Genomic DNA, 27045 nt, shown 5'->3' with positions numbered 1-27045 from the left:
TGCCAACTTAGGCTAAGATGCACATATTAGGGAGACCTGGGATGCTTGTGAAAGATACAATTTTCTGTGCCCCACCTGGGTTTGCCAGTTGCTAGGATTTGGAATTTGGGAGTGAGAAATTGCTTTCCCTTAATTATAAATTATCTGTATTTTTGGTAACATTTTTATTCACATGCTTTTAAGTAATAATGAGTGACAATAATAATATATAATGAATCATTATCTGTCATATGGTTATCCCAAAAAATTCAGTGGTTTTCTGTGAAAAAAGACTAATAAATACATGGTTATTTTCCCTTGTTAATTAATATATTGTTACAATATGGGAAAGTTAATAAGAAATGAATATATGAAAATCATTAAAAATGGAAAGATAATACCACAAATATTAAATATCTTAAAATTGCTTTAAAATGACATTTTAAAACCTACAAAGCATTTATTGGCATGATAGTCTTTTTTTTTCTTGACAGATATTCTGAATGTAGAGAATGTTCTTTGATTTTCGTTAAATTGTTAGGAAGGCATTCAAAAGCTTCTTCAAGTTGGACATGAGGATACATATGCTTTATATAAGCTATTTTCTTCTTACACTAGTAAAATACTGCTTGCTCTGATTGTTTGTTTCTGGTTGATATTTGTATTACTTCCATTAATCTATATTCACCTATAACATATATTCAAAACCAGAAATGCCATGAAATATTATTGAGTAGTATTCAAATGACAAAATGACTGGATGTCCTAAGCAAGATTTATAGCAGTACAGGGAATTATGTTCAGAAAAGACTAACTTTGCTTCTAAAACTTCCTTCTTGAGATACCCTTCATAAAATTTGTACAAAGTATATTACACACAAACACTTATTAATATTTATATTAATTGTAAGAATGACTTACTGTTAGCACTAGACAGGACCATGAATGTACACTCTAAATATAGCAGCAGCTCTAAGCAATACTGACTGTTGGGAACCTAACTACTAGCTGGTTCCCCTCTACCTTCTCTAGTCCTGGTTGATGTGGGAACCAAAGGCAGAAGAAAAATTATTAAATTTCCTTACTCCTTACAGCCCATTGACAAGTCCTTGAAACAGGCAGAGTGATGTTCCTCTAGAAACTCAGCTGCCTCAATGTTGATACTATGCTAAGGCAAAAGGCAATCTTAGCCCCACCCCCAGGATCCTGTAAGTCTACTTTGACATATAAAAAATTGCTTTGGAAACTTCCTTTATCTCTAGCCCCCAAGATATGTGTTGGCAATCATCCTCCAAGCATGTGACCCACCAATACACATCTGAAGAGTTTCATGACTGAGTTTTTACTAAACAGTCATAAATGACCTTTTTCTATCAATAGCTAGCCCCCTCAGGATCCCGGAAACCTTGTTTCCAAAATATCTGGGAGGCTTACATTATCCCTAACCCCTTCCCAACTTCCCACTCCTCATGGCCCCAGAGCAGCTCTTTCTGCCCATAGGTCCTGTCCCAGTGCTTAAAAAAAAACAGCTTTTCGCACCAAAGATGTCTCAAGAATTCCTTCTTGGCCATCAGCTTCAAACACTAACTAATATCTTTCCTACATCACTGATTCCTAGAATTGTTGATCTTGACTTCTTGCTCTGAACATCAGTGTTTTCTCCTTTTGTTTGATTTGAGTCAGTGGATTTCTTTAAACCACGGTAGACTTTATGTCCATTGTTAAGCTTTAAATCTTGCAAAAAATTGGGCGCCTAGATGGCTCAGGCATTAAGCATCTGTCTTCGGCTCAGGTCATGATTCTGGGGTCCTGGGATCAAGTCCCGCATCAGACTCTCTGCTCAGTGGGGAGCCTGCCTCCCCCCCCCTCTCTGCCTACTTGTGATCTCTCTCTGTGTGTCAAATAAATACATAAAATCTTTTTTTTTAAATCTTGCAAAAAATTACAATACCTTTTCCTGTGTTCCTGATTTTTTAAATTATTTTTTAAATGATTTTTTTCTCTGCATTGGGAAACACATTCACATTTCCTGAGAAACATCAGGAAGGAATTCTCACATGGAAGCACTATGCTTCACGTCAGAGATTTCAACAGATTGAGTCAATACCTGAGAGTCTGCATTTTTTACAAATTTCTCAGGTGATTCTTACAATCACCAAAGTTTATGAACTGTTGGATTTTCTTTTACAGGTGTCTTTCATTAAAATGTAAATATCTCCAGGTGCGGTAGTAAAATAAGTTATTATAAATCACTATTGCCTTAATGAGAATATATTACATAATAGCTCTACTTGAAGGCAGAAAACTGAAGGATTTTGAAGGAACTGGGTTTCTAACAGAAATTTTGGAGAAGAAAGGGTAATTATGAGACGAGGTATAGCTAAGCATTTTTGGGGAGCATTCTGACCACCTATGGAGAGAACAAAGTCCAGTCAATAAGAGGGAAGAAGCAGAGAGGAAGATTATCTGAAACAGTTATTTTAGAAGATGAGTTTAAGCTACCTCACCATTCTGCCTAAGCATTTTTTACTAAAACTGAGAGGTTAGGACAGGAAGGAAGTTAAAGGTCTGGGATTGTAATTGCCTGCTGGCAGCTGGTGACATAAGGTTGCTCCAGTGGGAATAAAGCTCTAGCAGTTTGGGTTACCAGACAACTGCTTTGGTGGGAGGAGTACAACACAATGTGGTCATCCGCCTCAGACTTAGGATTCTAAGTTATGGGGTTGTATTGGACAGGTAGCTCCTTAAGGGAAAGCAAGTCACTAAAAAATGAGAAGTATACTGAGAATACAGATAAGTTGCTGTTGGGTTAGGCACATTCAGTAAGAACAGCATGATGTTTTGAATCCAAAAGATCCTTTTAGAAGGTGTTTCAAATTCTTCTTTTTTACAGCAAATGGATCTGTGCACAGGTGTTCCCAGGAAATTACTTATTCTGAACAAGGGCTAATGATGACAAAATGGATTATATTCTGAAGGACTGGTAATTTAGCCTTGACACCAAAATGTGGCCCATGGACCAGTATCATCAGCATCATCTGGGAGCTTATTACACAGGCAGAATCTCAAGTCCTATCCCAGACCCACTGAATCAGAATCTGCATTTTAACAGAATACCCAATTGATTGCATGTTCATTAATTTTGAGAAGCACTGGAGTAGGACAAGAGGTTTTAACCACAGGATGTTTCAGAATTAGCTAGAAGGTGAATTCAAGCAGAGTGTGCTGGGTTCCATTTCTAAGGTTTCTGATCCAATTAGTCTAGGATAGAGGCCAAGAATTTGCATTTCTAACAGGTCCTCTAGAAGTTGATGGTGATGTTGCTGGTTCAGGTGCCAAATTTTAGGAATCACTAGTTTAAGTAATACCATCTCTCTTAAATAGCCCTCTAGTTTCTATATTTCTCTGTCTTATAAAAAAAATTTTCTTAAGAAAAAAACAACTCTGTTCAGTTGCTTGGTTCTGATATTTTATTTCATGAAGTATAATATGCCAGCTATAACTGACTCTTGGTAATATTTCTTTCAATTTACAACAGAGATTTTGTTATAACATTAAGACAAGCCTCAGGGGGTGCCTGGGTGGCTCAGTGGGTTAAGCCGCTGCCTTCGGCTCGGGTCATGATCTCGAGGTCCTGGGATCGAGCCCCTCATCGGGCTCTCTGCTCGGCGGGGAGCCTGCTTCCTCCTCTCTCTCTGCCTGCCTCTCTGCCTGCTTGTGATCTCTCTCTGTCAAATAAATAAATAAAATCTTAAAAAAAAAAAAAAAGACAAGCCTCAGGATGGATGCCCCACCTACAGGCACTTCTTATAAGGAGATCTCATCTATCCTAGGTGATTCTTTAGTCACTGAATTCTATGCATTATTTTATATAACTCTCCTAATTGTACCTTATTGTACTAGGGTAAGTCATGAGGCTCACAGACAGCAGGCTATATATTGGAAAGTAGCTAATGGAAACACATTGTAAGAAAATCTCTGTCCAAATAATAAAAATGGTGACTAATTGGACTTACTAAATTCTTTAACTTGGAAATTTAAATTGGCTGTGTAAGGAGAGAATTTTATAGGTTTCTGAAGGACAAGTCAAAATATACATGGAGAATTCAGTGTTTGCAGAGTCAAGGAGGCAATAAGGATTCTTCTTAAGAGCAGAATTTATAAAGAAGGAGCTAGGTTAGAGATAGGCTAGGGATAGAGTTTTGGAGAATTGGTTCATATTTACTAACTTTAAATACCGAGATATAGAGGTGATTGTCAATGATATTTGTACATAAATATGAGCTTTGTTATCTGTTTAGGAATTGAATTTGAGAATTGTTCTGTCTGTCCTGATCTTTCTTTTATACATGGCTTGACAAATCTCACTATGGTAGGGACAGATTCTTGACATTATATTATTACCCAGCTAATAAATATATCTGGAGTTTTGCTGAAGAGAACATTCTAGTGGTTATTAGTGGTCTTAGTAAAAAACTTGTAATAGCCCTAAAATTTCTGGGAAGTAGGTTGGATTGTACTTTCTGGCTCCCTCTTCAGTGAGTGGTAGATTAGTCAGGATCTTGGAAGAAAAAAAATGGCAAAACAGAATAATTGAGAAATGTTTAATAAAAATATTATTGTTAGGTTGTGATAGAGATTATAGAAACCAATAAATGACAAGGCAGAACCATAGGGCCAGCAGCAGGATCTGTTATTCCTAGGGCTGAAGGGACAAGGGGAGGGAATGGTTATCTGGTTTCAAAATCTAGAGTGTAGTTGAATGGAGAGGGCTACCTGACTGGAAACTGGAAGAACACAGGCTGTCCACAATGACCCCAGAGGAAAGGACACTCATTCTCCTGCCTTCCAGTTACCTGCTGGTACCTCCCAGTGTTTGAGCTCAACTGGAAGTCCTAGGCAACCTTCCATGTGAATAGAAATATGCAGATATTTAGCACAGGTAGTAGGATAGGTAGTTCTCTACAATGACTCCTGAGAAAAAGGAATATATATCACTTCTGGGACGGAGCACTTAACTCTTGGCCCAAGACCCTTCAGAGCTCAGAGATATTTCAGATTATCGCTCCTTTGTCAGTCTGGGTTGTTGAGTAATGACACCCAGAACAGAGCTTCCAGTTAACTCTTGATGGACATGTAATATGAATGGGCATATAATGCAATGGGCATATAATATGAATAAAAAATTAACCATATAAAGTCACTAGGATTATGGGATTATGTGTTATCACAGCATAATCTATATTACTAATACAGATGTTGTTACCAGTAGCTGGTGTTATTACAACCAAATAACTACAATGTCTGTCTATTACTTAGGAGAGATAAAATGGAAAGTAAGGAAACTGGTATTTGAAGCTGGAAAGATGGTAATTCATGTTATTTAGTGATTAAATATATGGTAAAAACCATAATCTAGATTCATCTGATAGGCAGATAATATATTAAGTGAAGTAGTAACTTTAGGGAATAAAGTTGTAAACCAGAAAAGTGAAAAAAATAAAGTTGTAAGCCAGAAAAGTGAAAGCATATGTGGAGTTACTATATTTGACAGAGAGGGGTTAGAAGAAAGGAAGAGAGAGAAATCAGATCAAGAGAGATACAGAGAGAAATGAGAGAGAGAAGAAAAGAATGAACTTGCAAGTGGTAATTAGAGAGAATAGTTAAGAGTTCTAACCACAGAGTTTTGTAAGAGGCAGCTAATTCTCATCCAAAACTGATGAAAAGTAAAACTGAGATAATTTTTGACAAAGACCAGTTAGAATTCATTCTGTGGCAAGTTTCAAATTTAAATGTGGCTGCCACCTCCATCATAAAAATCTCTGAGTGGATTAAAAAATCTTAGAGCCATGGTCCAAATAAGGCTGTGGTATCCAGGAGGCATATTCATTTGAACAAAATGACTGAGAGAAAAGAGATTAAGCATGTGACTCTCCAACCAAAATCTAAAAGGATTAAGTACTTTGTAATTTAGGCAGGAGAAAAAAGAGGGGCAGAAGTGATACAATAACAAAAAGATAGTAAATCTAAGAAAGGATGACTAAAAAATGATGGCATATATGGAGCTGACTTAAATAAGGAAAAAGCCTACAAAGTTTTAAAGAGAGTTATATTGCCAAATAAGCCATAAGATTTGACTAAAAAATCTGTCACAATCGTGTGATTGTTGTTATTCTGTCCTTGTTTCACCATTGAATATTGGGTTGACATTTGTAGATAACTTTTTAGTCCATTGGTTTACAGATCAAGAGGAGCTAGACACACTTGTTACAAGAGAGATGCTGGGTTTGAGTTTGATGCCAAGCCTGGATGGGGTTGTGGAATTGATTCCCTGGTGGGAGAGGATACATCTTTTTTTTCTGAAGGAGAGAGAGGACATGAGTATTTAGTAGACAGCGTGTTGGACTGTAGTATTCACTAGTGTTGTTTTGCAAAAGCATTTTTGTTTTTCTTTCTTTTAGGCATTCATTAACCTCTCAGGACTGGTCATCCTGACCCTGTAACTGGATGGAGCCATGTGACTAATCTTCGCCAGTGAATTGTGAAGGGGAGATGAGGCATGAAAGTTTCTGTCTGGCACAAGATTCTCCAGAGCTCTTTATGTCACTGGGACCAGCAATATTCCAGAGAATGGGCCCTTTACTCTGGATCTAGAGTAAGAACAATCCAGAACAAAGAACCACCTCTATTCACAACAGACAGGTAATATGAATGAGAAATTATCCCATAATATTTTAATTCTCTTAGATTTGGGAAATAGTCTGGCACTGCAATATAACTTTTTTCCTGACTGATATAAAAATCGATGATCCTTGTGGGGGAATAAGATTGGAGCAGAATATCCTTTCTGAAAAAAATTGCTTTCCTCACCAGATATTTAAGGTTGAGCAAGGAGTTTACAGATTATGACTCTTCATAGGTTATCTTTTTTCAGATAATGACACAATAGAGTTAAAATCAGCTGTTTTCATGTCCTAGGTGAGTGTAGGATGGGGTGGTCTCTAACTTTGGGAACAAAGTTGTTTAGAAACTTGACCTTATAAAGCTGCTTATAGCTAACAATAGCTCTTATATTTCACTTTTATATTTTAAATGAATATATCACTAGTTTAAATTCTGTTAATTTGCATCTGAATTTTCTTTTACTGATGCTTCCATTTCAAGGTATAGTATAATCAACATGGACACTTATATTAAATGAATATGACTTGGGCTATTTGCCTATTTCTTTTGTAGTAGCTCTATCCAAGAGATGTTCATCCACATGGAAACAAAATAAAAGGGTGTCTCAAGGTTGGAGCATTCATCCTCCTTAGCTAGAGTACAGATGAAGAAGATTTCTATTCTATGAGTGCTCTCTGAAAGCATTATTATTGCTTCATTTCTATTTATGAGAACTTTAAAAGGTAAGTTCTGGAAAGAAGATGTCTTTCTTTACACTGGCTTCTTTAAGACTCAAAGACTTGAAATTCAGGACAGAATGAAAAGCATTTTGAGTACTGTATCTTCTGGCATGGGGAGGAAAAAAGATTTTTTTCCCCCATGAATTGTCATAGAAGGAAATGAAACTTGCTAAAAACATATCTGCTATAAAACTATGATAGAAAAGAAAAACGAATTCTTCTACTTTTCTGAACCTTATCATTGTAATTCTTCTATGAATTCTATTAGACTGAGATCCCTGCAGAAATGGCATAATTGGCCAATATATTTGTGGAGTAGGTGGTATCAATTTATAGACATTATTATGGTTAGTGCTATGAAATAATTTAGTTGTCGCCTTTCTCTTATTTTCTTCTTTCAGTGTATCTTAGCACAAAATAAACTCTTCAAAACTTGTGCAACCAGGGGAAATGAATATAATATGACTGGGAAGTTTGAAATGAAATTTGTAAGAGATCAGCTAGTTTATCCAAACATTGATCCTCTTAGTGTTTTTTGGTGTGACAACTAGAGGGATTAAAAGTTCTAGTATTATTTGATAGACATTTTCATGTTTGGAAGAGTAAATATGATAAAATGTTGCAAGTTAATGGCTCTCATATCCATTAACATTAAATATTTGTGAAGGATTATTATCTTGAATTTCTAATAGAGAACATAAAGCAAACGTATTTTTGTTCTAACAAACACATTTTTCATCAGTAGGCACTTACAATTTCATAGTGTCAGTAGATAAAATAATACTAATTTAAAAACCATGAGAGACTCTCAACTATAGGAAACAAACCGAGGGTTTCTGGAAGGGAGGTGGTTGGGGGATGGGGATTAAGGCAGGTACTTGATGTGATAAGCACTGGGTGTTACACACAGCTGATGAATTATTGAACTCTACATCTGCAGCTAATGATATATTGGTATTTGGCTAATTGAATTTAAATTAAAAAAACAAAATAGGTAGAAGTATTAAATACATGTATATTTACTGAACTAAGGAACTAAAGGAACTAAATACATGTATATTTACTGAACTTAGTAAAAATTTAAAAGCAAATCTTACAAAGGTAACATAATCTATACATATATTACATATCCTACTTTAGGTATTATCTACAAATCTGAATAGCTATAGATGATATATGTTTGTACATATAGGAATCAAAGTCGTGACTATCCAGGTGTGTGTTCAGAATCTTAACGTTTTTATATGCCCCCCTATGGTTATACTTGTCACTGAAAACGTAATACCTTTGTAATTTGAAAAAGTAATAAAGAAAATATAAACGATTATAAAACAGAGAACAAGTGAAAAGATCAAGTATGCCCTACTATGTTTGTGTTTGATAAGGTGTGCCTGCTTTTTCCCCTTTTATTCTTACTAAGTATAATTAAAGCATTACCTGTGATTATCAACTCAAATTTAATTCTCTGAATTACAGTTTTAATTCATTATTATTCAAAATGAATTTACTAAACAAACTTCCATGCACATTTTTTCTCCGTTTAAATAATTTAATGTTTAAAATAAGTTTAAAATGCCCATATATCAGCTGGGGGCCTGCTTCTCCCTCCCTCTCTGCCACTCCCCCTGCTTGTGCCCTCTCTCTATCAAATAAGTAGATAAATTTTTTTTATTCCCAGTTATACAGAGAATATATTATCTTTGCCCCATTAAGCTTTGGTAAAATTTTTTTTTTATTTAACTTAGCCTTTCTATAAACCATGAACAATTTTCATTTTTGCCTTTTAGAAGAACAACTTGTGTTATGAATATTTTGGGAAGTGGTTCAACTGTTTAGATAGCAATAATGGATTTTCCTCAGTAATTTTGCTTTTTGAAGTTTAATCATGCTCTAAAGCACACTTAATTTGTGGATTAGAGCTTTTTGAACAACACAATTACCAATACAACTACAGAGTGCTGTAGAAATTATTTGCAAGGTAAAGAACAAGAAGGTCAGTACAAATGTTCCAGGCAATTATCAGTGAAGCAGATGTGAAGGATATGTGATCAACAGCCAACAGACCGTTTACAAATGTGTTCATGTATTTTTGCATTCATTTATTTGCAAAATCTTTGCTGAATACCTACTGTGTTCTGTGTGCTGACTATGCTAGACTATAGCTTTATATCAATAAGCCAATGCAGACATGTCTCTGCCTCACAGAATTTTTAAGAATGAACCCTGTATTTAACTGACACCCCTCATTCCCTGCCACTTTCCATTACTCTATGAAATATAATGGCTGAGGTACCATGCATGCTAAACACTAGCAGGCTACTCACTAGTACGCTCACTTTTTGTTCTCACCCATTCAGCTGTGCCCTTACTACATCAGTTGAGTTTGTTCCTATACTTGTTTTTACAAGTTTTACTTGATACCTTAATTATGTAATTCAATAACAATAGCTTGAAGAAACATAATATGAATGCAAATAGAAAATTATCCCTGTGAAATATAAGTAGATTGCTTTGGAAAGAATTGGTAAAGGGTTATTACTTAGGATAATGGTAGTTTCTAGTATGGAAGATCAGAAAACATCCTTGAGCAAATGACACTTGAGTCAAAAAGGGTTGGACAATGGGCCAACTCAGTGTGGGTAATACTGGGGACATAAGTGGGAGAGAAGCTTTCTGAAAAGAAGGAATAGAATGTGATACACTGCTATGCAGGAAAGGCTGGTGAAGAAAAGAGAGTTCAGGGAAAAGGGATACAAAGTAGGAAGGATCTAGATTATGTAGTACATGGAGGGCCATAACAAAGACTAGGGTTTTTGTCCTAAGGGCCTCAGGAAGCCTTTAAAGGGTACAATGTGGTATGACTAGACTTGTGTGTAGAAAAGTGTGCTCTTGCTGTAGACTGCAGAACAAACTATGGAAAAAATGGGTATAGAGCAAGCAGTTAGTAATTTTTTAGAGAAGTCCAAAAAAGAGGTGAAAGACTAGTTACTGAGATCAGAGGAAGTAGACACATATTCAAGAGACTTAGGAGGATGAGGATTTAGTTTTCTTATATCATGTACACAAACATTCACAGCCTCTGCAGGGACTAATATACCACATTTTAAGACAGCAATCAATATTTTCACTGTTACATGCAAATATTTTCATCACAATTAAGCCATGTAATATACTAGAGTTCCTTTCTTATCCCATCTTTTATTTTCCATGGTGTTAATAATTACTTTTTGGGGCTATTTGCTGAATTAATCTAATAACTAAAACTAATTCATTGTCAAGATCTCTGCCAGAGCTATGAAAACTTCCTCATCAGTTCAACACATACCAGCTGATTCATTAGTTTCACAATCTTCTTTTGAAGATACCCCTGTTGGGTGTGTAGTAACTGCTTGTGAGGCCTGCAACATGGCTGTCAGATTCATATTTCCCTTTACCCTCATTTTGGAAATTCCTTTTACCTCCCTCCTGCCTTACTGTATCTGTATCTTCCTCTTTCTTGGTTACATTTGTGTTTGAAGCACTGTTGTCCAGTAGAGCCTTGAAAAATGGTGTACAGGAACAATTTTTAAAACACTTTCCCTGTCTGTTGATATCTTTATCCTAATCTCATGATTGATATCTGTCTGAATAGAGAATTATAAGTTAGAAATAGTTTACATACTGGACGTAAAATTATAGCTTTTAAACTGAGAACACATTGATCTCTCATATAGCTTCCAGTACTGCAGATGAGAAGTCTGATTCTGGCACTCTGATTTTTTTTTCTGGAAGCATTTATTTTAAGTCCTAAAATTTCATAAATAATTTGCCTTTATGTAGATGTTTTTATTCTCACATTTAAAGTATTTCTTAGGGCTGTTGAGTCTGAAAACATGTCTTTAAGTTCTAGAAGTTTATTTATTTTGTGTTTTTTATGTATTTGTTCCTTTAGATTTCTCTACTCTCATCTTTTGGGACTCCTATTCATCATAAACATTGTACTTCCTATTTTAATTCATTTATTGTCTCACACTTTATCTTCACTGTCTTTATTTTTAGTCTGTTTCCTAGAAGATTTACTCTATTATCTATTATTTACTCTAATATCTTCTATATATTTTATTATATTTTATGTTTTTCTATCATATTTTTAATTTCCAGGGCTCTTTCTTATTGCCTAAATGTATATTTTTAAAAAATTAAGTACACATATTTTTCATGTTTTTGGTTGTATTATTTTTATTTCTTTGAGAATGCTAAAATTACGTTTCTTTCTTTCTTTCTTTGAGAGAAAATTTTTTGTCCCCTGCATTAGCATTATCTTTGCTTCAACATTTTTTTCCATTTTTTTTCAAATTAGAGACCTTATGGCACGTGATAATGCTTTTTTGTCCTACTTATAATTAAGGTGAAAGCTTTTATGATTTAGAAGCTATCTGTTCTGCAGAGCTAGGATTTGTGGGTTGGTGGGCATTACTTTATGGCTATAGCTTGACAAAATGGCTTTTACATTGGGTAGTTGTGGATTTTTTCTTTAGAGTCTGTCAGTTCTCTCAAAAATATTCCTGTATTCTTTATCCTAGCATAGGAATTGATTAAGCCTGTTTGTGACTACTCATTACAAGTAGCGAAAGACCCAGGAGCTGGACATTTTAGTGACCAGATTTTCTGTTTGCTACCCCTTTATCAGCATCATAAGCCTGTCTTCTGTAAATGAAATGACTGAATCTCCAATTCTGTTTTAACTTTTCCACACGTCAAATCAACTTTCCTATCCTTTTCAGAGTGGGAGAGCGGCTGTCATTCTAGGACTGCATTATAACTCTATTTTGCTTTCACAAACATCTTCCTCCATAAAAAAATAAAAGAAAAATTATACTTTATTACTGTGTTTATATAAAGACATATAACTCAGGCTGGATGAAACTTTTTAGCTCTGAATGTAAAAGAAATGAAAATATTTTCATAGGTCCCCAAAAGTATCATGGGCTTTTGCCTGCTGTGCCTAATGCATAAGTTGGCTCAGGTCACCCACCTTCTTAAAGTGGGGAGGGAAATCTAGGTATGCAATTCTTATATTTTTATAAAAGCTCTCAACCAATCCCATTTTCAACCCTACTCGGGGGCATAGGGTAACAATTCTGAAATCACTATATACAGAATTGAATAAGCAAATACATAGATTGGAGTTGGGTACATCAGTATGAGGTCATGTTTAGATTAATATAGATACAAATGGATATATATGTAGAGAGACATATTTGTAGATATGTATGTATACATGGGCTAATATAAACACATTTATTTTCTCTGTCAGCTGAAAGGTCTTAAAAACAAGTGACTTTCCAGTACCAAAAAGTATATTTAGTACCCAGATCTTAAGTTTCTATTACCATTCTCCAATAAAAAGAACCAGGACTCTGTAGAGAAATGCTGATTATAGGAATGTTGCAAAAAATATACAAGATCGGGACGCCTGGGTGGCTCAGTCAGTTAAGCATCCGCCTTGGGCTCAAGTCATGATCCCAGGATCCTGGGATCGAGTCCTGTGTCAGGCTCTTTGCTCATGAGGAGACTGCTTCTCCCTCTTCCTGCTGCTCTCCCTGCTTCTGCTCTCTGTCTCTGACAAATAAATAAATAAAATCTTTAAAAAATGTATACAAAGTCATCCTGGAGCATCTTGCAGAGCCAGACGTTGAGGAAGTGTTAAAACAAAACAAAACAACCCTATGGACATTGGGGAAGGTATGTGCTATGGTGAGTGCTGTGAAATGTGTAAACCTGGGGATTCACAGACCTGTACTCCTGGGGCTAATAATACATTATATGTTAATAAAAAAAAAGAATTAAAAAACCCCCCACAAGATAAAGGATAAAGATATGTCAAATGGACACAGATCCAACTGTAAAAGCTCTTTCTATCTAAAGCTAGAAATATTTGAGCAACCAAAAAAAGTAGTATTGAATTATAACTTAAAACATAAAATAAACATCCATAAGAACATAATGATGTAAAAGAATGGAGGAGGAGAGACAAATCTTCCATGCAGTAGAATTCCAAAAATTTATATAGGTTTTCCACCCTCAAGGAGAAAGAGCATATCTTGCCATTCCATAAGTGTGAGCTGTGCATAATAACTTTCTTCGACACAATAGAGCATAGAAGCAGCAAAAAGAAGAGAGTAACATTGCAGTGGAGAAGTCTGACAAAGACTACCTTTGTGTGGTGATCAAAGTCAATATCAACAGTGATAACTCAGGTCAATGGTATGTACTTTGACATGATGTGATGGAAATGGCATTTTACCTCTTAATCTTCCTCTCTCAAATCCTAAACCCTATTCCAATCCTGAGGAAATTATCAGAAAAATCTCAAATGAAGGACATTTTACAAAATACCTGACTAGTACTCAAAATTGTTAAAGTCATCAAAAGCAAGAAAAGTGACAAACTATCAGAGCTAAGAACAGCTTAAAGAGACAGAGCAACAAAATCTAATATGGTATCTGGGATGGAATCCTAGAACAGAAGAAGTACATTAGGTAAAAGCCAATAAATTGGAATAAAATGTGGACTTCAGTTGATAAGGTATCAACATCAGTTCTATATTGTGACAAATATACTTTACTAATGACAGATGTTAATAGGGAAAACTGGCTATGGGGAGCATGGAAACTCTCCATTCTAATTTCACAATCTTTCTGTAAATTTAAATCTATTCTAAAATAAAAGGTTTTTTTTTAAAGTAAAAAAAAATTAGTAGGAATAATTTATGGTGATGGTTACTAGTGCATTTATAGCATTATTCTCTCTACTCCTATGTGTAAGTTTAAGCAATTCATGGTTAAATGATTGGCATGAAAGAATATAAGAAGATTTGGAAAATTATCTCTAAAAGAAGTTCATCAGAGGACCAGAGAGAGCACTGTTAAACATCTCACCCTATAAATTTTAGACTGGATTGACATAGATGGATAGATAGATAGATAGATAGGTACATTATATATACATATAGTTATACGTGGTTTCTGTCTATCTTAAATGCTACTTCAAATAGGATAAAATGGGCAAAATTACATGATGCTACCAATTATGATTTCTTTGCCACTCTTGGAATAGTGCAAATTAGGTGATTCATTGATTCAGGTTATTTTTTTTTTTATTGATAAACTCTCCTATACCAGCAATAAGGATTTTTGGTTATTTTATTAGTAAATGGCAATTCAAGGACTGAACTTAGCCCTGAATCTAATGGCCCACCCTTTTTCAGGATTTTGTTTTGTTTTTTGATGATCAGGGAAGGGTGAAAATTCAGTGTAGGATAAACCTAGGTCAGTATCTGCATTCTACTTTCTGCTACCGTGAGTTTAGGAATTGTGTTTGTCTTTGATATGCTTATTCTATGATCCACTGTCTCTTCCTCAGGTAGCATTTCTGCCAACAGCAGTGTCTTTCTCATGGCTCTAGCTCCTGCGGGACAAGCCATTGATTCTGACTTATACTATGTGACTCTGGTTTCTGGGTTTAGGCTAAATCACATCCTCTAGTGCTGGAGGGGCTGTGGCTTCCTGCTATGGCTTGTTTCTGGGTTAATGACCCCATAGTTTCTTCCATCATCCATGCATCAATTTTTCTGTAACAAATTCTCTCTTAAATACTTAAAATAATTTCTGGGGGCGCCTGGGTGGCTCAGTGGGTTAAAGCCTCTGCCTTCAGCTCAAGTCATGATCCCAGGGTCCTGGGATCAAGCCCCACAATGGGCTGTCTACTCAGCGGGGATCCTGCTTCCTTCTCTCTCTCTGCCTCCCTCTCCGCCTACTTGTGATCTCCGTCTGTCAAATAAGTAAATAAAATCTTTAATAAAAAAATAATTTCTGTTTTTATTAGACTTTGATGAATAGAGATATTGATCACAAATGCCATCTGAATTAATGCACATTCATTAACTTTATCTTCCACTGCTTAGGGTGGCTCTATTTTCAAATTACATGATTATACTATTAATGATTTTAGTATGATTATTTTATTTATTGAATTGACAATCAGTGAAAACAGGTGGAGCGGTAAGCATACTGGTGCTGTAAATTGAGAGTTGCATCCAATTTACAGATTCCACATCAATTGGAATATTAGGTACTGTGGAAATAAAAAGAGAAATTTGTTGATGGGTGTTGTCTATACCTCTTGCCTTGTGAAATCCAGACAAGGTATTTAATGTTTACAACATATCGTTTTCATCAATAGGTATTTCCTAAGGATTTAACTGTTCTTTTTAGACTTTAGAAAATGCTGTGGAAATGACTAGTGGGAGAGGAGAACAAGTAGATGTGAAGGATTAAAACATATTGTGTATGACTGGAACTGTACTAAAGATGAACATTCTTTGGGTGCCTGGTTGGCTCAGTGGGTTAAAGCCTCTGCCTTTGGCTCAGGTTGTGATACCAGGGTCCTGGGATTAAGCCCCACATTGGGCTTTCTGCTCAGCAGGGAGCCTGCTTCTCTTCCTCTCTCTGCCTGCCTCTCTGCCTACCTGTGGTCTCTGTCTGTCAAATAAAATAAAATCTTAAAAAAAAAAAAGATGAACATTCTTAATATGGTGGAAGTAGGGAGGAGGGATGTTAATCGTGTAGTCAAGGCATCTTGATTTCAGCTCTCACAGATACTCCCAACATGAGCAGTGAGCCAAGAGGAAAGAGCCAGGCCTTTTTCACTCACTGTTTGACTGGTACTAACAACACCAGCAACATGGCTCTGAAGAGTAGAGGCATGTTAGAGGTACTAAAAAATGTCATAATGCTAGTCTACCCACATCTCTTTTAATTTTATTTTATTTTAATTTAATTAATTTTATTTAATTTTCTCATGAGTAAAAAATGATAAACAGGTTTAATTTAATGTAATGAAAAAGCAGTTTCAGCTTAAAATATTTTTATTTTGAAGCCATATGTGCTCATTAAATGCACACAAATAGGAAGAAGAAAAATCATTCCTAGCACCATACCAGTTACTATTAATAATTTAGTGTTTTAGCTATAGATAGTTCTAGTGTTTTAAACATGTAACCCAGATATCCTTGACTTTAACAACAAACGAGGTTACAATTTTTCTTTCTTTGAACTTTTCATTGAAATGTATATAGGACCACTTAAAAGAAATTAAAAAAAATAAAAATTAAAAAAAGAAATGTATATAGGATGAAAGTGAAAATAGTATGCAGATCAATGAATTTTCACAAAGTGAACACAACCATAACCAGCAATCATGTAAAAAAAAAAAAAAAAAACCAAAAACAGGATATTCACAGAACCCCAGAAGCTCTGTTTATTTGTAGTATCTACAACCCTCTTCCCCTGCAAGGAGAAACATTATTGTGACTTCAACATCCTAGATTGTTTTTGCCTATTCTTATATTTTATGTACACGGAATCATATTGTATGTATTCTTGTGCTTGACATCTTTCTTTCAGCATTGTTTGTTTGGTTTTACATTTTTGCAAGTAATTGTTAGTTTTTCATTCTTACTGCTACAGTCAGCTGTGTGAATATGCAATAATTATTTATTCTCTTGTTAATGGGGATTTGGGCTATTTCATACAATGCTTTTATGAACACTCCAGTACACATCTTTTAGTGAATACATACATGCACACATTTAGATACTGCCAAACATTTTTCCACAGTAGTATACCAATTTACACCCCCCACCAGCAGCATATGAGAGTTTTGGTTTTGACATCCTGTCAACATTTTTTTTTTCTGTTTTGTTTTATTTTGTTTTGTTTCCTTTTTGTCACTCTGGTGGGCGTGTATTGGCATCACACTGTGGTGTAATTTGCACTTCTTTGATGACTAACAGAGGAAATCATGATTTTTCATGATTTATGTTGGCCAAGTGGATATCCTCTTTTGTTAATAGTCTGTTCAAACTTTTTGCACATTTTTTGTTATGTTTTCTTATTAATTCATAGTGTTCCTTATATGTTGTAGAAATGGAAATACCAAGAGGAACCCAATATGCCTTAGAGCTCCAGATACAGTCCTTGCTCCCATTATTTAGCAGAATTCTGTTCTTTGTGAAAATCAGAGCCAATTATAAGAGCTCCGTTCTTTGAATGCTTGTTTTTAGGCATGAAAAGTTCAGAATGACCAAATGGTAGTCATAGCTTTATTTCAGCAGAATACTCAATGTGTCCATGATGGAAGCATTGGCCACCATTCCCACCTCCCTTCCATTTCCACTGTTTCAGGATCTCTGTCCCCATGAAGGCTAAAGTTGCAGGAATAGAAAGTAGAAATTTCCTACATGAGTCCTTGAGAGTGATGGTGACTGGAGAAACTTGTGTATTTTAGTTATTGATCCTACAGTACTATGTAAAGATCATTGGCTTAAGATATATACTACTTCTTGGAGGGCAGTGACTATAACTTGAGGATGCTGTTCCCAAACTGAAACCATAGCTGAACCCACAAGAGTGTTATAATGCTCAGGATGACTATATGAATTTTGAGTTTGGTAGAATCAGTGAGTCCTCTGATAAGTACCCATGTTTGCACTTCTTTAGGTAGAAGAGGGGATCCCTAGTATGATGCACGCATTATTTAGGCACCTCCTGTTGATCAGTTGGGCACATCAGGTCCTCTGTAAACCCTGGGATAGCAATGCTAACATAAACCCATAAACCCATATCTAAGATTTCTCTCTCTCTCTCTCATTCTCTTTCCAATCTTTTGGCCTTTGTATGACTTCCATTCAAGATATGATATATCTGAAAACAGAGGTTAGCTGTTCCATTGAATGAGACATCTTTTCTATTTGGTTGCTTATTTTCTCTTCACTAGTGGCTGTTGACTGGCAGGCATTGATATGGAAGTTCTGCACATTTTACGCCCACTCTCATGTCTACATTCCCACATATTTTCCCCAGATAGTCATGTCTCTGATCTTCCATATTGTTCTTTTGATCCCTTACCAATGAACAGTATCAGGGGTGAGAACACTTGTTATATAAAGAACCAGATAATGAGTCTTTATAGGCCATAGTAGTTACTCCTGCAACTACTCAACTTCTACCACAGTAGCCCAAGAGCAGTTATAGGCAATATGTAAGTAAATGAGTGTGGTTATATTCCAATATAACTTTATTTATAAAACAAACATCGAGCTGGATTTGGCCCAAAGGCTTTGCTTTGTAGACCCCAGAACTATTGGATATTGCCCAAGCATCCATTCCTACTTCAGAGGCGACCCTCTGTATATGTATATGAAGTATACTGCTCAAAACTCTGCCTACTGGGGAAGTTGCCTCTCACCATGGACAGACTTTGAGTGGGCCTGTTGTGTGCCCCATTCTGTTTTCAGCTTATACCTATGCAGATATTTAACCCAAATGTGAACTGTACCCAAAATTGCACTGCCTCATCAGCTGACTATAGAAAAAAATCCCAAAGGATGGGTAGATATATACACTTAATCTTAGCCAAAAGGCTGAGAAGCAATTGGAGATATCTATATCTCTCTCTATATATATACATATATATATATATATATATATATATATATATATGCACACATACATACATATATATGTATGGATATATATATATATACACACACGTGCACACACACATATACATGAAGCTGATAGAGAAGTACTGACTGCAAGAGATAGATGGTAAGGGGTCTAGGCCACAAGTTTGTAGAGGTTATTTGAGCCGTTGAGAGCATCTTGGGCTTTATCAAAAATGTACCATTACCATGATAAGTTGCTACTTTGCTCCCCTGGCATTGAGCCTTGGGGGTCTGGTTGCATAATCACTTGATGCCCATGGACTGTTAGTCTTTATTTGGGTCTAGCTACACTATTGGATCTACTTTTCAAATGACAAGTAGTTTTCTGTTCTTTCGTGTTCTTGCTCCAGAAACCTAGAGTCTTAACTTTTACTCTTTTTTTTTAAAATATTTTATTTGTTTGACACAGAGAGAGAGAGATCACAAGTAGGCAGAGAGGAAGGCAGAGAGAGAGAGGCAGAAGCAGGCTCCCTGCTGAGCAGAGACCCCGATGCAGGGCTCAATCCCAGGACCCTGAGGTCATGACCTGGGCTGAAGGCAGAGGCTTAACCCACTGAGCCACCCACGTGCCCCTTAACTTTGACTCTTTTTTGAGGCTTCTCAGACATGCCATGAATTGTTATCTACTATGGATACTTTCAGTAGTGTTGGATCTGTCATATTGCCCAAGAATCAGGGGAATTTGTACCAATCCTGAGTATGCTATAGAGTCCTTGCCTCCTCTGGACCCCATTCAAACTTGACATCCTTCAGAGTCACCTGGTAATTAAGACAGGGCAATATTTCTAAGGCAGTTTGAACTATCTCAGGAATTCAGGGAGTCCTTCTAGATGCTATTCTTCTTAGTGGTAGATGGGACAACATGCCAGATACAATATATTTATCTTATTTTATCTTAGAAAGGATATTCTGGATGTCCTTGAACACTTGACTCCTAAAAACTTTGTTGCTGTGGTAGGCTCTGGAAACTTTGTAGAATTTATATCCCACTCCCTGCACATGTGTGTTTCAGCATTATATCCAGGGTATTTTCTACTTCTTGATCACCTGATATAATTAGCACAGCACCATCAGTGTAGAGGATCAGCATGATGTTTCATGGAATATCTAGACAACGAAGGTCTCTTCAGATTGTATTGTAATTGAAAGCACATGTTAATATAGACTTGGAGCAATATATAGAATGTGTACTGCTGGCTTTTCCAGGTGAATATGAACTGTTTATATTTCTGTAATGACAAGAACTGACAAGAACACAAGTATCAGATCAACTGTTATATGGTGAGTGTGAGAGACTGTTCATCTGTTTAAGTAAAGAGCACACATCAGCACAATAGCTCCAACAAGGGCTACTACCACTCAGCCCACTGTCATTTGCCAGGATTTCTTCTAACATTATTCTTCCTACCTAGTTGTTGCTATTATATAAAGATGCCATATTTTTATAAAGTTGTTTTTATTTTTTTAAATTTTATTTATTTATTTTTTTAAGATTTTATTTATTCATTTGACAGACAGAGATCACAAGTAGGCAGAGAGACAGGCAGAGAGAGAGAGAGGGAGAAGCAGGCTCCCTGCTGAGCAGAGAGCCCGATGCGGAGCTCGATCCCAGGACCTTGAGATCATGACCTGAGCCGAAGGCAGTGGCTTAACCCACTGAGCCACCCAGGCACCCCTACAGTTATTTTTAATATGGCCACTTAACTGACCTCTTCTATAAATCTACTGGATTTTTAGTTAATTCCTTTGAAGTTTTAGAAATTCCATCCTATCCTTTTTTTTAAATCTTTTGCAAATAATATCTCATCTATTCCTTTCATGTATGTGTGTTTGTGTATGTGTGTTTCCTGTCCTCTAGTATTTGCAGAATGACTAAAACATTAGTGAATAATGGTAATTGTAGGTGCCCTTGGATCATTCTGTACTTTAAAGGAAGTGATGTTTCATCAGTAAATATGATATTGGCTCTTGATGTGAAACAGACACTCTATGCCAGATTGATACAATATGATTTTATGGATAGTTATGAGAAAGTTCAATAGAAGATAATTAATTTGGGAATTTAATACCTTTTAGAGGAATTTTTATTATTAATTTCCTTGTAGTAATGGTATATCATAGGAAAAGATTTCCCACTACTGAGCCAACTTCCCCTTCTTGAGATAAATTATACTATGCCAAATGGTGCATTATTCTTTCAAAACTGCTATTAAATTATATTCATTAAAATTTAGGAATTTGTATCAATAACATATATATAGTTGACTTTTTCGCTTTTTTAAAACTTTTGGTGCAGAATATATTTAACTTTGTTCTCCAAGCATTTATGTAGCATGTTCCTTGCAATTTGAAATAATTTACTGATAAAACTCTTGGGATTTAGAATGTTTGAGAATCAGGGTGCCTGGGTGAGTTAGTCAGTTAAGTGTCTGCTTTTGGCTAAGGTCATGATCCCAGAATCCTGGGTTCGAGCCCATCAGACTCTGCTCAACAGGAGCTTGTTTCTCTCTCTCCCTGCTGCTCCCCCTGCTTTTCTCTCTCTCTCTATCTCTGTCAAATAAATTTTAAAAATCCATATAAAAAAGAATGTTTGAGAATTTATCAGAGTATATCTTATCCATAATTCTGTTCTAATACCAGAAATGCTTGTAATTTCAATAAAATTACACTTCTAGACCTTAAAATGTATCCATAGGTCTTAGAATTAAAAAAAAAAATCTTGAAGTTTGCTAAACTTTAAAAAAATCAGAGAATGTGATAGTTAGGTATTCTGGTTTTGTTTATTTGTACTTTCATTTCTCCCTTGATAGTATTTTTTTTTTATTTTTTTTTAAAAGATTTTATTTATTTATTTGACAGAGAGAAATCACAAGTAAGCAGAGAGGCAGGCAGAGAGAGAGGAGGAAGCAGGCTCCCTGCTGAGCAGAAAGCCCGATGTGGGGCTCGAACCCAGGATCTGGGATCATGACCTGAGCAGAAGGCAGCGGCTTAACCCACTGAGCCACCCAGGCGCCCCCCTTGATAGTATTTTCTAGAGTTTTTAGTTTTGCTCTTTTTTAAGAAGAAACATGACTTAAATTTATGAATTTCATTTGTTTTTCTTGAATTCATGTATTTATTTCATTATGCTTTTTTAAAAATTGCTTTTATTTGAGTATAGTTGACACACAATGTTACATTAGTTCCCCTGTGATTCAACATCTCTATGCATTATGTTATGCTCACCATAGTGTAGCTACCATCTGTCACCATACAACACTATTACAATATCATTGACTGTATTCCCCAGGCCCTACCTTTTATTCCTGTGACTTATCCATTTTATAACTGGAGCTTACATCTCCCACTCCACTTCACTCATTTTTCTCACCCCCCTTACTCTCCTTCCCTCTAGCAACAATTTGTTCTCTGTATTAATGGGTCTGATTCTACTTTTTGTTTGTGTGTTGTTTTGTTTTTTAGATTCTTCAAATGAATGAAATCATATGGCATTTGTCTTTCCCAGTATGAATTATTTGACTGAGTATAATACCCTCTTCATCCAACATGTTGTCACAAAATGATAAGATTTCATCCTTCTTTATGGCTGCATATATTTCTCTGTGTGTATACTTGGGTGTACACTTGTGTACATTTGGGTGTTTGTGTACACACATCTTTATCCATCTGCCACTTAATGGGCACTTAAGTTGCTTCCATATCTTGGCTACTGTAAATGATGCTGTAATAAACATAGGGTTGCAGGGCACCTGGGTGGCTCAGTTGGTTAAGTGTCTGCCTTTGGCTCAAGTCATGATCTCAGGGTCCTGGGATTGAGCCCCGCATCAGGCTCCCTGCTCACTGAGGAGCCTGATTCTCCATCTTTCTCTGCCACTGCCTCTGCTTTTGCTCTCTCTCTCTCTCTCTCAAATAAATAAATAAAACCTTAAAAAAATAAACATAGGGTTGCATATATCTTTTCAAGTTAGTGTTTTTGTTTTCTTTCTACCCAGTAGTGGAATTATCATATCTTATGATTTTCATGTATTTAGTTACCCCTTTTATAAACTCTAGATTTTAGTGCTTTTCTCTGTTTAAGTACTAAACATGAAGTTTTGCACTCTCTCCTCATCTTCTGTGCATAATGTATAGATAACTCAATGCATGAACTTCCACACTGACCTCATTTTTTCTTTTGCCCCCAAGTGAATGGCACAACTGAATTATACTCTGTAGTCTGTACAAGTGCTCCATGAATAAGTATGACTGTCTTTTTTTATATATGGGAAAACTGAGGCTGAAAGAAGTTAAATGACTTATTTGAAGTCATTCATGTAGTTGGCTAAAATGTATAGCATGCATATGTCTACCTACATACCTGCCTCAAGAAATAAATCCCTCCCTTCGTCAATTTCAGTATCTATTACAAATGCATTTTGTTATCTGATACTAAATATTTTTGCACCCCAATTACTTATCAGTTATATGTATATTCTATATATTCTATATTTAATTATTTGTTAGGCTCAATTTTAATCAATTAAAAAGTCATAAATAAGTGGGATGGAAAAAATTATGTCTGAGTCTTCAAATAAGGGAGAAACCATTGCCTGCAGATTCATAGCCAGGGGCCTTGGGGAGAATTAATTGCTCTTGAGAAATTCAACTACTCTTGTTCAAAACTATTAATATGAAGAAAACCATTAAGGAAACTTCAGGTAAGTAATTTTTGAGACAAAACTCAAAGACTAAGAATGCAAAGAACTTGATTTATTATTATATTATTTGTTATCCTGATATCAAATATACTTCTACTTGGCTGACTGGAAATACATGCTTTCACAAATTCAACATGAAATGTGGTATCAGAAAGTTTTTAGAAATGAAGTTGTCTGCTTGTATGGTTATTTCTTAGTGTATATTATCCAATAGAGTATAGCAATGTTTGTATGGGATAATATGATCATTTTGACTTGAAATATGATAAATCTAAAAGTGAATGTTGAAATCTTAAATAATGATAAGTGGTGAAAGTCAACATATATGACATAATTTCACCTTATTTAATATATATATTAAGAATGTTACCTAAGGCAACTATCAGAACTTCATTTTTATGTTAGATTAAGGATATATTTAATTGTGTGAATTACTTCTGGCTTTCTTGCTCCCCCATCTCCACTATTTCCTGCTTGTCCTGGCAATACCATAAAGGCCATGAGACTTCTTTCTCGGAGATACTCGAGCTAGAAGGGAATGGAAAAGCATTGAAAAGTGATGTTGCTGTCCACAAAGGAGCTTCCTCCACACTCTTTCAGAGGAGGAATGAAGAAAGCAGAGGAGAAAAATCTTTAATCCTTCTAACTGCTAGGGAGCATAATCTTGTCTCTGGTCCAACAAGTCATGTGTTTTGAGCTTTTCTTATTTGGAATTGCAACAGTACATTTTAATTCCACTTGATCTGTCGAGGTGGCTTTGATAGCAATTAAAAACATCCACTGGATGCTGTGCCTGTTCCCCAGAGAGATATCTGTGGCCTTGAGAATGCTCACCAGCTGCAGCCTTGAAGTGTCCATCTGCTGACTGACTGAGGGAGGTCTTCAGGAGCTCCCCACACTTCGACTTAAAGCAGGAAGGGTGTGTTCCACTGACAGAAACATAGGACCTATTGGTACCTACATATCTGCCTCAAGAAATAAATCCCTCTCAGACAAGGGACACATGTGTGAATATGTACCCTTTAGCCTGCCTGGTTCCAGGAAAGAATGGGCAAGAGGGAAGGACCCATAGGGCTGAATTAGAAACACACACTCATCCTCTGCTATGCTCTCCGTGATTCGTTTTTTGGAAAATAGTCATGGAAATATGAAAGTCACAACAAACATTTCCCAATTGGTACTCTTCTCCCCTCCTCTTAAGCTTTTGTCCATCAAGGAGAGAAAAATGTTTCTTGGTTTTGCAGAAATTGCATACTTCTCTCTGCAGAAGGCAAATGCCAGGAGGCATAAAATGTAACCTTTTTTGTTCATAGCATCCGACAGAGCTAGAGATTACCATAACATAAATAAGTCAACCCTAAATTCTTGGAAACTGGATTCTGATACCTCTTAGTGATTTACAAATCACTTTTCACACAGGGAAGAGATGAACAGTGATTGAGAGAGTATAAATCTTAGCATCAGACCCGGGTTTTACTCTAACCCTACCACTTACATGTGCTATGTGTCTTAACTTTTCTAAGCCTGTTTTCTGAGTAGAAATGAGGATTATAATTTACTGTGAAGATGAAATGAGATTTTATATAAACTTTTAGATCCTGCATTCAACATTTATATGTTAATGCCCAGGAAACACCAAGCATTTGTCTCAGTACTTGAGATATACCAATGAACAACACAGTCGCAAACTGTACTTAATTATGCTCACTATCCAGCTCAGTTGTGGGTATCACTTAAGCCCATATTAGTCAAAACTTTAGTTGTAGGTGACATGCAGCCATCATTAACTCATGTGAAAATGGAGGGGGGCGGGTTATTAGATTATTGTGAAGAAAGAAGCAGGGTTGTCCAGTTTACGATCCTGGAAGCTCAGGTTGCCTGGCTGTAAACAGGTGAGGCTGTGCTCAAATTCAGTTTCCCCCTGGGTGGTGGGTGAGCTGGATTCTTTTTTCTATAGCCGAAATCCCCATTTCCTATAAAGTTCCTAGGTGTTAGCAGCTGGCCTTCTCAGATTATAGAAAGCTGGCCTTGGGCTCCGAGTGCTAGGCACTTTAGCCTTTAATATTTATTCTCTATACAAGACTGTTTCTCTGCTTGCAAGTACTCAGCATTCTTCTGGGGTGCCTGGATGGCTCAGTTGGTTAAATGTCTGACTCTTGATTTCAGCTCAGGTCATAATCTTGGGGTCGGGAGATTGAGCCCCATCCCAGACTCTTGCTCAGTGTGGAGTCTGCTTGTCCTTCTCCCTCCACCCTTTCCCCTGCTTGCTTCTCTCTCTGTCTCTCAAATAATTAAATAAAATATTAGGGAAAAAAAAAGAAGTCAACATTCTTCTCCTGGAAAATAGATCTTCAGTGTCCAGCACCATGTCTTCTATATATATTTCCACTGGATAATAAGAGAGAAAGGGGTCACATGCCTCCTCTTATAAAGTACCTTCCAGTTTTCCTAATTAAATATCTTCTCCCAAAGCACATGAAGTTGTAATTTATTAACTTTCACCCGACTTACTACACTTACATTACCCATCCACAGAAAGGGCAGGGGTAGAGTCAGCATCATGCATGACTGGATGCAGGGCCTCTATATTTTTCCCCTCGTGATTACATTATTTTCTCATATTACTTCTCTCTGTCTCATAGTTTCATCTTCTAAGGCCCTAGTTGCCTATTTGAGTCTGAAACCATGGCTGTAAGCAACACCAGGCTTTTATCACTAGAATGTTATATCAAAATGTGAGGACAGGGTCCTTTCCCATTATTCTGGTTATAATGAAAAGCTATGAAAAGACACTGAGGTCGAACTTGTGTTATGTGCTCGTACCTGGATATAGACTACTTTAGGTCCTCATTCAACAAATGCTAAGTGCCTGTCATGTCCAGATGTTGTGCTAGGGCCTGGATATATAAATAAAAATAATTAGGGTTGCTGTCTTCAAGTAACCTATCACCTAGTTAGAAAAGAAATGGTGTCATTCGTTGTATGTCAACAGTATTCTGGGCTGTCTTGTGTTAAAGAATTCTTGGAATAGCTTTATTAGCACCTTTTGATAGAAAACTAAAGTAAGGTTTTGAGTGAATCCATCACTAATGGCTACTTATTGAGTACCTATTATGTGCTAGGCAAGGTTTTTAGCTGTGGGGACCAGAGGTTAACAGAGAGATTAAATAACTTACTTCAGTTATATTTAGTGTTTTTTTTTTCACATGACCCTTCTTAACACCATGGTTTTTGTTATTATTTAGAACAGACATAATTAATCATGCTATCCAACATGAAAATGCAGTTGCTGTGGAAACACTAGAGCAAATGGCAGAGCTATGACTTGAACCCTGATTTGTTTGGCTCAGCGACACTGTGAGTCCCTCTATTACCATCTGTCCTCCAGAAGGGCTTTAATAAGAGTCATTCATACTGT

At 36.2% G+C, this 27045-nt stretch overlaps 1 long non-coding RNA gene across 1 annotated transcript in view; it reads left to right on the top strand.

The window, feature by feature from the left end:
* The window catches only part of LOC125098020 (uncharacterized), a 247899-nt gene extending 225424 nt beyond the window's left edge, over positions 1 to 22475 (top strand). Inside the window, exons 4-5 of the long non-coding RNA XR_007126682.1 lie at positions 6441 to 6681; positions 22393 to 22475. This is a non-coding gene — a long non-coding RNA (uncharacterized LOC125098020). The remainder of the gene's footprint in view (positions 1 to 6440; positions 6682 to 22392) is intronic.
* Positions 22476 to 27045: the final 4570 nt, after the last annotated feature.

The sequence above is a fragment of the Lutra lutra genome, chromosome 4 (assembly GCF_902655055.1).
Source record: "Lutra lutra chromosome 4, mLutLut1.2, whole genome shotgun sequence".
NCBI classification, from domain to species: Eukaryota; Metazoa; Chordata; class Mammalia; order Carnivora; family Mustelidae; genus Lutra; species Lutra lutra.
The sequence above is the reverse complement of the archived record's forward strand: the minus strand, read 5'-3'. Positions and strand labels throughout refer to the sequence as shown.